This window comes from Thermobia domestica, chromosome 10 (assembly GCF_964235325.1).
Source record: "Thermobia domestica chromosome 10, izTheDome1.hap1.1, whole genome shotgun sequence".
In the NCBI taxonomy this organism is placed as follows: Eukaryota; Metazoa; Arthropoda; class Insecta; order Zygentoma; family Lepismatidae; genus Thermobia; species Thermobia domestica.
Genome location: NC_137463.1, coordinates 131,640,856 through 131,652,988, shown reverse-complemented (window position 1 = coordinate 131,652,988; position 12,133 = coordinate 131,640,856). Strand labels below are relative to the sequence as shown.

The window sequence follows — 12,133 nt, the reverse complement described above, 5'->3', positions numbered from 1 at the left end:
ATGCAACCTATAGGACTAACCGCCACTTTCATTATCTGGTGTAGATCTAATTCAGATACAGCATGGCAAATGCTGACCGTGAAAAACCGCCTAAGTCGACTTTCTTTGAAAATTGATAGTTCTACATTGTGTCGAAGCGGCTAAGGCGAATTCATAAAATTGAGGAAGTTACAGCATTTCGTTCTGTCAAAATTAGCATGGTAACTGTTGTAAAATTTAACTTTAAACTGCTCTCCTGTAAAAATTACTTTTCTCAACTTAACCGGTTATTGACTGGAACCAGCTATTTATCTGGAATCTTTTCCAAGATGCGAAGTTTAAGAGTGTTTCTTGTTCTCTAAAAATAGCATCTCTAAATGGCATAATAAACGATTGAATCAATCTCGATAAACGCACATAAAATGACGATTCAGTACTAAATGTAATAGTTATTAACTGACAACCGTTGTGAATTTGTAAAATGCATTTGAAATAACACATCACCCCAGAAAGCAGAAAGGTGCTAAGCGCCAAATTGCAAATTTCTCAGGAGATGAATAAAAACGAATGAAACACTAATTAATTCCGATTCTTTCTTTCTTCTAGAATTCAGTTTTCACTACAAACCTTTCATATTGTCTCCTGCCACTTGTTTCCTTTCTGCACAGCATTAAACATGGAATGGGTAGTCAGGATATGCGCTTAGCTGGAAATTAAAGAAACTGACGCTTAGCACCTTTCTGCTTTCTGGGGACGATATATGTAAATAGCAAAAGGATAGATTATATAATGTTTCTGAGAAACTGGGTTTTCAATTGGTTTGGAGTATAATGCCTTTTCAGCACCAAAGATGCATAAGATGTAGACATACAGCTTTACATGAATCCGAACAACATTAGAACTACATCGGGATCTTTCCCAGCGAAGGCGTGTATAGTAGCCATACAGGAACAGTGAGTTCGATAAATCGATTGCTAAATGCAGAAAAAGGCTTCGTTGACATATATATTCATTATTTGTTGATTCTCATCGTGAAAGTCGCATTAAACAGTAGTTTAGATGATTAATTCATTAAGAACCCATTCCATCTTTAACTTTTAAGCCATTAATTTTTCTGTAGACTTACTTTTCTATTTTTATTTTATGTAAACTGGAATTTTCATGACGTGATTTTATTTATTTTTTCCTCAAATCTAGTTAAATGTTCCTTGCTTCTTCAAAATACATTTGAATTACTTATAAATTTAATATTAGTAAAATAAAATTTGATTACTAAATATAAAAATTATATTAATAAATTTAATTTTCACAAAATAGATTTGGCAACGAAATCAGGAAAATCGAACCATTAAAATTTCAGTTGATTAAGAAAGAAAATACTTCCCCATACAAACCAATGGGCTGAAAATCAAAGATGGTGCAAGTATTCAACATCTTTAATAACTACAACGAAAGGAAGAAATAAAACGAAAATGTAACAAATTGCTTGAAAATATCAAATTCCTATTCTTATTGGAACAAATAGTTGTCGGCGTGGTTTGGTGGTTAGCATACCGAATGTCCATTACATGCGGCAGATTAGGATTACAATTTTATCCATATCATCAATATCGTAGCCCTCTCTGCTTGTTTAGTGGCTACTACGTGTGCCTTTGGTGTACGTGGTTCCGGATTCGATTCCCTGTAGAAGAGCCTTTGGTAATTTAACTATCCTCGATTCTTTATTTATGTCTTTGTAGTGTCCGGTATTTCTCAACAGCTGAAAAAGACTTAAATAACAATCAAAAAAGTTTATTTTGTTAAAAAAAGAGAGATACAGAACTCAACTCTGATGCATGGGTCCCTGCTTTGATCCTTGCCCACACGAGTTTGTGGAGGGCAATATCATGTCCGTTTGTATTCTTCATGTTCTCGCATATTCTCATTCCACCAATTATTTTATAATAGCTCAATTTCTATACCCACCTGTCTCATTTTGCCTAACCCTATTGCCATAACCATGAGACGATAAACATTTTTTTAATATCCATAACAAATATTGATAGTACACATATATTGTACTTTCCTTTTTCGCAGAAACCAAGTAAACGTGTGAAAAGAATAATAAAAACAATCATATTATCAATTTCTGTAGATTTTAACCTATGAGTTTCAAGCTACTGGTTGTTCTTAAAGTAATAACTTTTTAAGACGACAACAATTTGCTTAGATAATGAATACGTGAAACATTTGATGCTCAGTTAGAGGCTCACCACATATTACGTAACGCTATTTTTAACCAATTTTTTACTCCTCCTTCCCTCTTGTCACACTTCGTAACGCAAGGCCGAACCCCTTCCCCATGTGTTACGTAACACTTTTTGATTCTTGCTTTTCAGCAATTTGGCTTATTTTGGTGGTTATTACAATAAAAAACTATTATTAATGGTAGACCTTTTTTTACTATAAAATGCTTGTATTAACGTAATAATAAGTATTTTAACCCCATAAAGTTTTGTAACTAACCAGTCTTAATTCTTCGAAATTTCATACTGTCGTTTTCCCAAGGATATCGCACCCATCCTTTTAGGTGACCGATGATTGGCAAGGAGGAAATACTGCCGGAATATGCAGGTGAAATAAGATCTAAAGAACTTATATCGACTGCTTTTTTCACGATCTAGGCATGCATTAAGTTCACCAGTGGTGACAATGCAAAGAAGTTTTCTTCCTCGTCGACCACAGATTAGAAGTGGCTGCACTCGTAAAGGAGCAGGGACATCTCGTTTGTGAACTTGCTTTCGAGCGTCTTCTTTGGACTTCAGTTTGCTCCGTTTCAAATTGTTCTTGTTTTAGATCAGTGCCAAAATGCGTAAAACACTCGATTTCTCCAGAAACATTCAAATCCAAAAATAAAGAAATTCCGTACGAAATGAATATCCGACGAATTAGGTTTTTAATATCTTATTTTTTATGCAAATCAAGGATCGTTCCGTCGCAGAAACCAATATTCTCAGAAATAGCGATACTAGTGGGAACGCGATACTAGTTACAATCACTTATAACTACCTGCAGAAAAGCGTATGCCATAAATGCAATGCTGGGATAGTAACAAAACGTAATTTTATTGTGGGACACCCGAATTCCATTCCCGGCGGGAGCTCATGTGGTTCGGATTCAACGATAATCAGTAGGTCCATGTCTCATATAGCCTTGCTGCTGAACAGGACGTTAAACTCAAAATCAACCCAACGGAGTTTTATTGTATTGTAATAACCGCAAGGTTCGTCAGCAGTCATGCTACTATCAAATAGCGTTTTCGAATCCCTTCTGCATGATTAAGTTTATACAGGCTGTAGTTCACAATTTCCCAAAACAATAGAAATATTTATTTATTTATAGAAAAGAAAAGAATTGAAAAAACTAGTTTGAAAGACTGCATATAAACCTGAGAATAAAAATAAATATTACAGCTAAAAAAACGCGTTACGTATAACGAAAATGTAAACCCCCTCCTTCCCCCTTGTCACACTTCGTAACGCAAGGCCAAACCCCTTCCCACACTTTGCCGCGTTACGTAATATGTGGACAACCCCTTAGCATGGATTACAAGCAAAAAATGAAATGAAATCTGAGTTTTACGTGCCACGTTTATACTAGTGGTGGGCACAAAAACCGGTTTTTCGGTTTTCGGTTTTTAGAAAAACCGGTTTCGGTTTTCTTCAAAACCGGTTCGGTTTTCTTCAAAACCGGTTCGGTTTTCTCCGAAACCGGTTATCGGTTTTCTCCAAAACCGGTTCGGTTTTTCACCAGATCCGGTTTCGATTTTCTTCAAAACCGATTCCGTTTTTTTAAAAAATTTGTTCTATTTCTGACCAGAATGGTGTTTCGTTGTTCTCCGGAAACCGAATCCATTTCCACAGAAATAGTCTTATGTGTTTTCGAAAAGTTTTCACCGAAACCAGTTTCGGTGAAAACCGCACCGGTTTTGGAGAAAACCGAACCGGTTTTGAAGAAAACCGAAACCGGTTTCGGTGAAAAACCGAACCGGTTTTGGAGAAAACCGAAATGTCGGTTTTTCGGATTTCGGTTTTTATAGAAACCGGTTTTCGGTTTTTATAAAAACCGGTTTTGCCCATCCCTAGTTTATACCGGTTAGGCTAAAGGAGACGGTGATGATGATTGAAATGGTGGAATGAAGAGAGTGGGAGGAAACGGGATAACCCCGAGGAAACCCACGCATACGGTCTTTGTCCAACAGGAAGTTCACTTTGCGGGGGCTGGAATCGAACCTGGGACCCCAAGCACCAAAGGTGAACGCTCTACCATTGAGCCACTGCGGCCCCAGGATTACAAGCAAAACTAAACAATCTTTTCATTGAATTCGATATGTGGTCAGTGCATACATTATGACCACAGAAACCTAATAGCGGACTGTATATTTGATTTTATTTGATTTTCTTAGTTTTGCGTCCCTCTCAGCAGGCAACCTATATGGGACGTGGGATCCGAAACACATGAGCTTCTGCCTGGAATCGAATCCGGCTATTCCGCGCCAGAGATTCGTGCGCTATTCTCATAGTCACGAGGGAGCTCTATCCGATAGTACAACAGTGATGCCAGTTTGGTAACAGTGAAATTCCAGTCCGAATCCATGAAATTTCCCGACTAGATGCAAAATTTGCCGCCAACTAATTTACAATATCTAGAAAAAAAATTTTGAAAAATACTTGTTTACAGAGCTTATGACGTATAATTGAATTCATTCTCTAGTATAAAAAGACATTATTTACAGTTATGCATGACAAGATCACAAACAACATTTACAAAATGCTATGTTTTTTTTCTTTCTTTCTTTCTTTTTTTTCCTAATGAACACAATGTTGTTCTTATAGTTTGGAAGTGGATGTATTCGGCAAAGCAATACTTAATTCCATTTTACTGATCTTAACACGATTTTTGTGCCAGTGGACACCGCTTGCTACAAAAAGATGCAGCAACATGCAGGGTATTTTGCAGTTACTTTACATTAGTTTGGCGTTTCAAGTCTTTTGTGTTTCTGAAACTAACTTTTATCACAAAGAGCTCTATGTTACAGGTATCTAACCCGGATCTTACTTTTGTATCTATTCCCGACACGGACTGTAACAACCCGTTAAATTGTTGATCCGAAAGCCACTTCTTGTTTAATCTCAGTTTTATCTCGATTCTTACCATAGCTTATCTTAAATAAATAAATAAAAACAAAACCTCCGTGGAGCAAGTGTTGCATTTCTCTCTTTCGTCCTAACACGAATTCGAAAAAAAAGAAAGCTATGCTTCTATGAAAAAAAAAAAAAACTTCATAGAGATGTACACCGAATGATAGGAATATGAAGAATTGTTTTCTTCCTTGTCTATTGATATCAGTTGGTATTCTTAATGAGTTTACTCATTAGTTTAGAAAGAAAGAATACTATTCCAGACATATGTCCTACGTATTCTCGTGAATAATTCGTGAGACCAGAATTGCCGAAAAGTTATAAGGACAGATGGAATAGGTTTAAGCACACCAACGTGATATTATCAAAAGATTTATTTTCAGTAATGGTGCCAGGCAGAAAAGTTAGTCAGCTGCAATCTTTGTCTTCATCTATTCTATGTATTCATAAATATCGGATGGTTTTGATATTTCTTCTTGTACGTCTCAAAAATGAAGGAACACTTTATAACTGTGGAAACAACAAACACATCTCACGTGTGCGAGGGAAAAGGTAGGTTTTTACTTAATATCAGTTCGCAGTAGGAGTCCATCGTACCAGATTCGTTTTTGCTTCGTTGAATTTTTCACCTTTTAATTGTAGAGCTCCTTCGTGACAACATGGTGACTACATGTTCGGCGCGAGAAAGCCGGCTTATGTTCCTGCGGGAGCTCATATGATTTGGATCCCCCTTTAACCTATATGTGCCCGTCTTATAAAGCCTCCGTACTAAAATAGATGCTATATTTAAATGAAAGAACTTAGCAATCAAATAATTTTCTTGATACCTTTGCACTATATTTCCTTGTTAATTAATTTCATTTTTTGTATAAATATCAACTTTCCCCCACTCAATTTTTTTTCTGCGATTAGGTTTTCGTATTTCTAGTATTATAAGCGTAACGTTATCGTTTTGTTTATAAAAAACAGGTATCATAAAATAATAATCTATAATAAACGCTTGCGGAATGCAAAATTAAGTTGATATAACTATCCACGTCTGCTTCAATGAAGGATATTAAGAGTATGAAACAGTTATTTGGCTCTTATTATCTCCTCTCTGATTTTTTTTTTTTTTTTCACGTAGTGTCGGAATCGTTTGATTTGGAATAACGTTGATGCTCCCGTGTAGGACAGATTATCAAGTGCTACTTTTAGGGACATCACTAACCATATTGTATTGATTTAAACCTCTTGGTCAATCTGTATAATAGGAGTTACTGTTGCTCTTGTACATCGCTTACCTCTGGTGTCTGAGCTTCCTGGTTCGTCCCAAGTAAGTTTGTGATGGATAACGTGCCCGTGAGTTTTCTCGGAGTACTCCCCTTTCCTCCCACATTTTTATTCCACCAATTATCCCATCACCATTCACTTTCCTTAATCATCCGTCTCATTTAGCCTACAGGACATATCGTTAGACATTATTACTATATGCCGATGATCTAAAAATATATGCTAAAATCAATTCTGTGGAGGACAATATAAAGCTGCAGCAAGGTCTAGATTATATTGGTAACTGGTGCTTTTCGAATCAACTTGGGGTCAATGCAAGCAAGTGCAAAGTGTTATTATTCACTGGGAGCAAATCACCTTGTCACTTTGATTATGAAATTAATAAATATATAGTAAATAGGCATGATTCAGTTAAAGATCTTGGTGTTACGTTTGATGCTAAGTTAACGTTTGACAGTCACATTCTAAATATAACAAGTGAAGCATTCAAGCTATTAGGATTCATAATTAGAACGGGAAAAGAATTTAAGAACTGTTCAACATTACAGAAGTTGTACAATGCATATGTTCGCTCAAAGTTAGAGTATGCTTCTACTCATAGGCGCCGACTTGAAGAAAATATTGGGGGGGCCAAAACAATGAATAAATATATGTTCATGTTCAGCCGTTTTCTACCAACTGCTGGATAAAGGCCCCCTTTCTCCAGATCTCGGTCTGCTGCATAAGCTCCGCTGCTAAATTCATGACCTAAGTAAAATTTGTGTAAACGCATTAAAACAAATTCAAGTTCAAATTCTGGGAACTTCACTGCACCACATTGATCTTCACTTCTCATATCAGTGTTACCATGGTGTTTGTTGAAGTTTCAGTGCTGTATTAACTCTTTTAGGATTTTTTGTAACTTTTGTTACCATGGCGTACTATGGTCTTTGACCTCTTATTTAGGTTCTATAACAGGTACTTAAGTCATTTTTTTATTAGTCAAGTCAAAGATGGACCAAAGAACACCCCAGATGCGTTTTGGAACCAGATGGTCAACTTGGCTGCGCCAAGTGGGTACGGAAGGGCGTGACTTTTTACTTTTTCTTAAGGCAAATTTCAAAAATTTTTCACGCCTGTAGTTTTCACGATATCAGATTGGAATTGTATGTATCTTTGGATATTTCTCAAATTTTTCTGAGATCTCTACGTGAAGCCGAGTCCGGGCACGAGGACCGCAAATGTTCCGAGAGGCTGATTTTTTCAGAAAAAAAATCAGTTTTCCCGATTTTTCTGGTTCAGGAATACGATACGTATATGTGTGTGGCACCGTTGGAAAGGGCTTGTTATACGAAAGAAAATAACGTTTAAGCCATGACTCTAGCCTAAATAGTAATGACGCAGTAAATTTTTATAAAAGTATATACGTATGAGTGTGTATAAAGAGAGAGCCTAAATTCAGACTTTCAACAATTTTTCTGCCCTTTGTATTTAAGATACAAGATTGGAATTTTGCACACGTATTATGTACATAACAATGTATTTTTTTTTAAAAAAAATCAGATCCCTACGACAACCCAAGCCTAGACCAGAGTGGCAAAATGTTTTGGTTAGATTTGCAAAAATACTTCCGAGTTTTTCCCTAATTATCTGGTTTAGGTGTATGATACGGACATGTGAGTAATACTGTTGGAAAGGGCTTATTATCCTGAAGAAAATGGCGTTTGAACCATGACTCTAAGCTAAATAGGAATGACGCAGTGCATTTTTTAAAATATTTTATACATGGATATATATAGAGGAAGATCGGGTATTATGGAATACCATTTTTGTTTCGCTTGTAACTCAGTTAATAATTGCACATTGAAACAAAAAGGAAAACAAGTATACGCCTTACATATTTGGCTTTATTTATGTATATCTTGATAAAGAAGTTTCGTTACAGGGGTGGATAAAATTTATAATTTGTAAAGAAACCACTTTGGAGGGTAATATGAAATAGTCGGGTAATATGGAATACAAATCCTATATAGAAAAGAAAAAAGTTTTCTGTTGAACATACAATGAATACAGTGACAATATATGAAAATTCTGAATGCCAAGCCATAACTGATTGTGATTACTTGCAAAAGTCATAAATATAATACTCTGCTTCAGGGTCGGCACAGTCATTGTGTGCTCACATTAAACATGATGAACGCTGGACCCAAGCTCACCCCTTGTATCATTAGACAATTTGCTGTAATAAAAAATACACTTAGCATTATTGTCATCATAAATGTATATTTAATTGCCCAATACCGATAGATATTTTTGTAATCGCAATACCATACGGAATACGGAATACTATGCTTTTCTTGCGGGTATTCCATATTGCCCTTCACGCCAGCTTGGAAACGAAAGAGCTGTTAAACGCATTCGAAGGCGTATAGGATAATGGCGCTTATCAAACTACCACTTTGTATATCCAACGTCATAGTAAATAAAGAACTGTTGTTCTATTACATTTCAATAGGAAAATACAGGTTGTAAACCACTTACCTATAAAAGTATTCCTGAATAAGAAATCAGATTTTCATGTCTACCAACACAACGAATGTCACAATCACATGGAGACTGACTGTAGAGCATCATGGGGACGTGAAGTAGTAGTTTCTTTCCTCCCCGCTTGGAAGCAACACATCAGAGGCGAGCTAATGAGGTATTCCATATTATCCGACTATTCCATAATACCCGAACTTCCTCTATTTATATACATATATGAAAAGATGGGTCATCTTCAGACTTTTAAAAATTTCTCCCGATCTCAGTTTTCAAGATACAAGAACGACATTTTGCGCACATATTATGTATTTAACAAGATTTTTTAAAAAAGATTCAGATCCCTACGTGAACACAGGCCCGGGTAAGAGGGGCACAAAAATTTCATTTTTTTTCCGAAAAATCTCATGTTTCTTTTTTCAATTTTCTTATTTCTGGTGTTTAATACGGACAAGAGAGTGGTACTGTTGGAAAGTATGATCTATCCTGAGAAAAACGAGGTATGAACCACGATCCTACGATAAATAGTAAGGAAGCAGTAGCTGTTTGAGTGAAAGTCTAAAATTTACCTCAAAAAGTGGAAATTCTAAAAAGGTTAAACGCCGATTTGAAAACGGTGCTTTTTATCGAATAAGAAGGCTGTTCGTAATATTGAATTAAAGGCACGACGTAATTTACAACAGAAATTCTTGCTCCTCTTTGGTAATTCTTCCTCAACTGGATTATATGGGGGGGCCAGGACCCCACCTTTAAATATTGGGGGGGCCAAAAGTGCCCTGCCCCCCAAAGTCGGCGCCTATGCTTCTACTATTTGGAATCCGACTCACATAAAACATCGTATGCAATTAGAAATAATACATACATTTTTTTAAAAAAATTTCAAACATATAAAGAAACTCATATTTATCCTACTTATGACAGCTGTAAAACCATACTTGCTAACTTTCATCTTCCTACACTAGAACAAAGGTGACATATGATTGATTTATTATTTATTCAAAATGTAACGCAAAATATTTTGGACTGTTCTGATTTTGTTTCTTTATTGAATTTTCATGTTCCCACATTAAAAGTATGTAGAAACACTGGTCTTTATTACAGCAAGAAATCAAGAACTAATATAATGATGGAATCACCAATCTGGAGGACAACAGCTTTGTATAATAGAATGTGTACAAATAACAATGAATTTGATATACATATGTGATATGTCGCCTAAGACATTTAGAAATGGCATTATCATGAGTTATCAAGAGTTGTGACCTCAAGTTATGTTATCAAGAGTTATGAACATGTAATTGCATAATTTACAACACTGTAATTGGGCTATAGCCTGTTGTGTTGGCAACAAATAAACAAATAAACAAATAAATAAATAAATAATATGTATCTCTTTTTTATCCTACGATTGAAACACTGTCCGATGTATGCACAAGTTCTCGCTTCCTGCTGTATCTCCTGCAGTGATGATTCAAGCACCTTGAAGAGGGGGAAAGTCCGCTTCGATTTCTTCACGAACCTCTAAATTTCCAGAAAAATATATTTGTAGTGTTCTGATGAAAGTAGATACTGCTAGACTTGAAATCTATTCAAATGCTCTAGATTTTTTTTTTTTTTTTTTTTTTTTTTTTTTTTTTTTTTTTTTTACAAATGAAGCAACTTTTTAAAACTCGCTTCGACATGCTATATTCTTAACTTTTTGGTTTTGTGCACTTTATTCTTCCGAGAAAAATTACAATTTTATTCATATTAATTTTCATGAGTGTGAACTTTGTCAACGCTCAAACTCCTTAAATTTTCTTGGTGCATCCTTAGAAGAAGGTCTGAATTTAACACTGATCTTCTATGATCGTCTGTGTGATGATCTGTTGTATTTGGAAAGACATGAGATAAGACTCCTGTGGGTGCGAAGAGAAGAAACATGATAGTAGAAGAAAAATAAGGCTGCATGGCAGTTACTGGGAGAAATCATCATCATCATTGTAGGTATTCTGCCATTATTGGCAGGTCACTTGCCGCAACTGAGAAGCTTCCATGCTCCACAGTCTTCTGCTACCTTCGTCTTCACGTACGATTTTTCTATTTTTATATCGTCCATCAATTATACTCTCTTTCGCCCCCTCCCTCTCTTTATCCTCTAGCACGTCTCTCATGATACAGTTCCTTATAAGCCAATGCCCTACCAGTTTCTCTTCCTCTTCTTAATAATATCTAAAGTTATTCCTTTTCTCCTCCACCATTTCTAACACCCTTTTATTCGTTTTCGGCTTAGTTAATTCACTCCATTCTTCTCCACACCCATATTTCGAAAGCATCCAATCATTTTCCATATTTTTTTTTCGTAATGTCCATGTTTCTGACCCATACAGTACAATACTACACACGAAGCATTTTCTATCGGCTTGAGCTCGTATGGTTCGGACTGCACGTTAATCAGGAGGTCCACGTCTCATATAGCCTCTAAGCTGAACGGGACGTTAAAATCAACTCAACTCAACAAAACATTTTAAGAGTCTTTTTCTCAACTCTTTATTCAAGGCCCTACAAAACAGTATTTTTTTTCCTCCTAAAGGCCTCCTTCGCAATTCTCATTCTTGCTATTATTTCACGTTCACATTTCAGATCATTACTAATAATACACCTTCTCTCCTTCTACTTCTATATTTGACAATGTTTCCTTGTTCCAATCACCATGGCTTCTGTCTTTCTAACATTTATTTTCACCTCATATTCTTCACAGCCCTTCATCAAGTTTGCTAACATCTTATTGATTTTCTTTTCAGATTCTGCAACAAGCACCGTATCATCTGCAAACCGTATACATCATTCACTTTGTAGACTCTTTTTCACTCTCTCTCTTCTAGATAGACATTAAATATTGTAGGTGAGAGACAGCATCCTTGTTGAATTCCTCTTCCAATTGTACTCTCCTCTACCATTTCTTCCCTATCCTAACACTTAATTGTTAGTTCATATAAAGTTTCGTATTGGTCTTTGATCTTTTCATTTCAACTCAGCTTCCAACTTCCAACAACAATTCCCAATTCACGAAGTCAAAAGTCTTTTCTAGATCAATAAATACCACGTACACCTCTTTCCCCTTTTCTGTAAACATTTTACCGATCACTCTTAATCACTGGCGCTAATCCCGGGGGGACGAGGGGGACATGTCCCCCAATCTT

General features: G+C 35.9%; 1 protein-coding gene across 1 annotated transcript in view; it reads left to right on the top strand.

Moving 5' to 3' along the window:
* The window catches only part of LOC145661604 (phospholipid-transporting ATPase ABCA3-like), a 1,415,399-nt gene that overhangs the window by 702,140 nt on the left and 701,126 nt on the right, over positions 1-12,133 (top strand). The gene's annotated exons all lie outside the window — the stretch shown is intronic.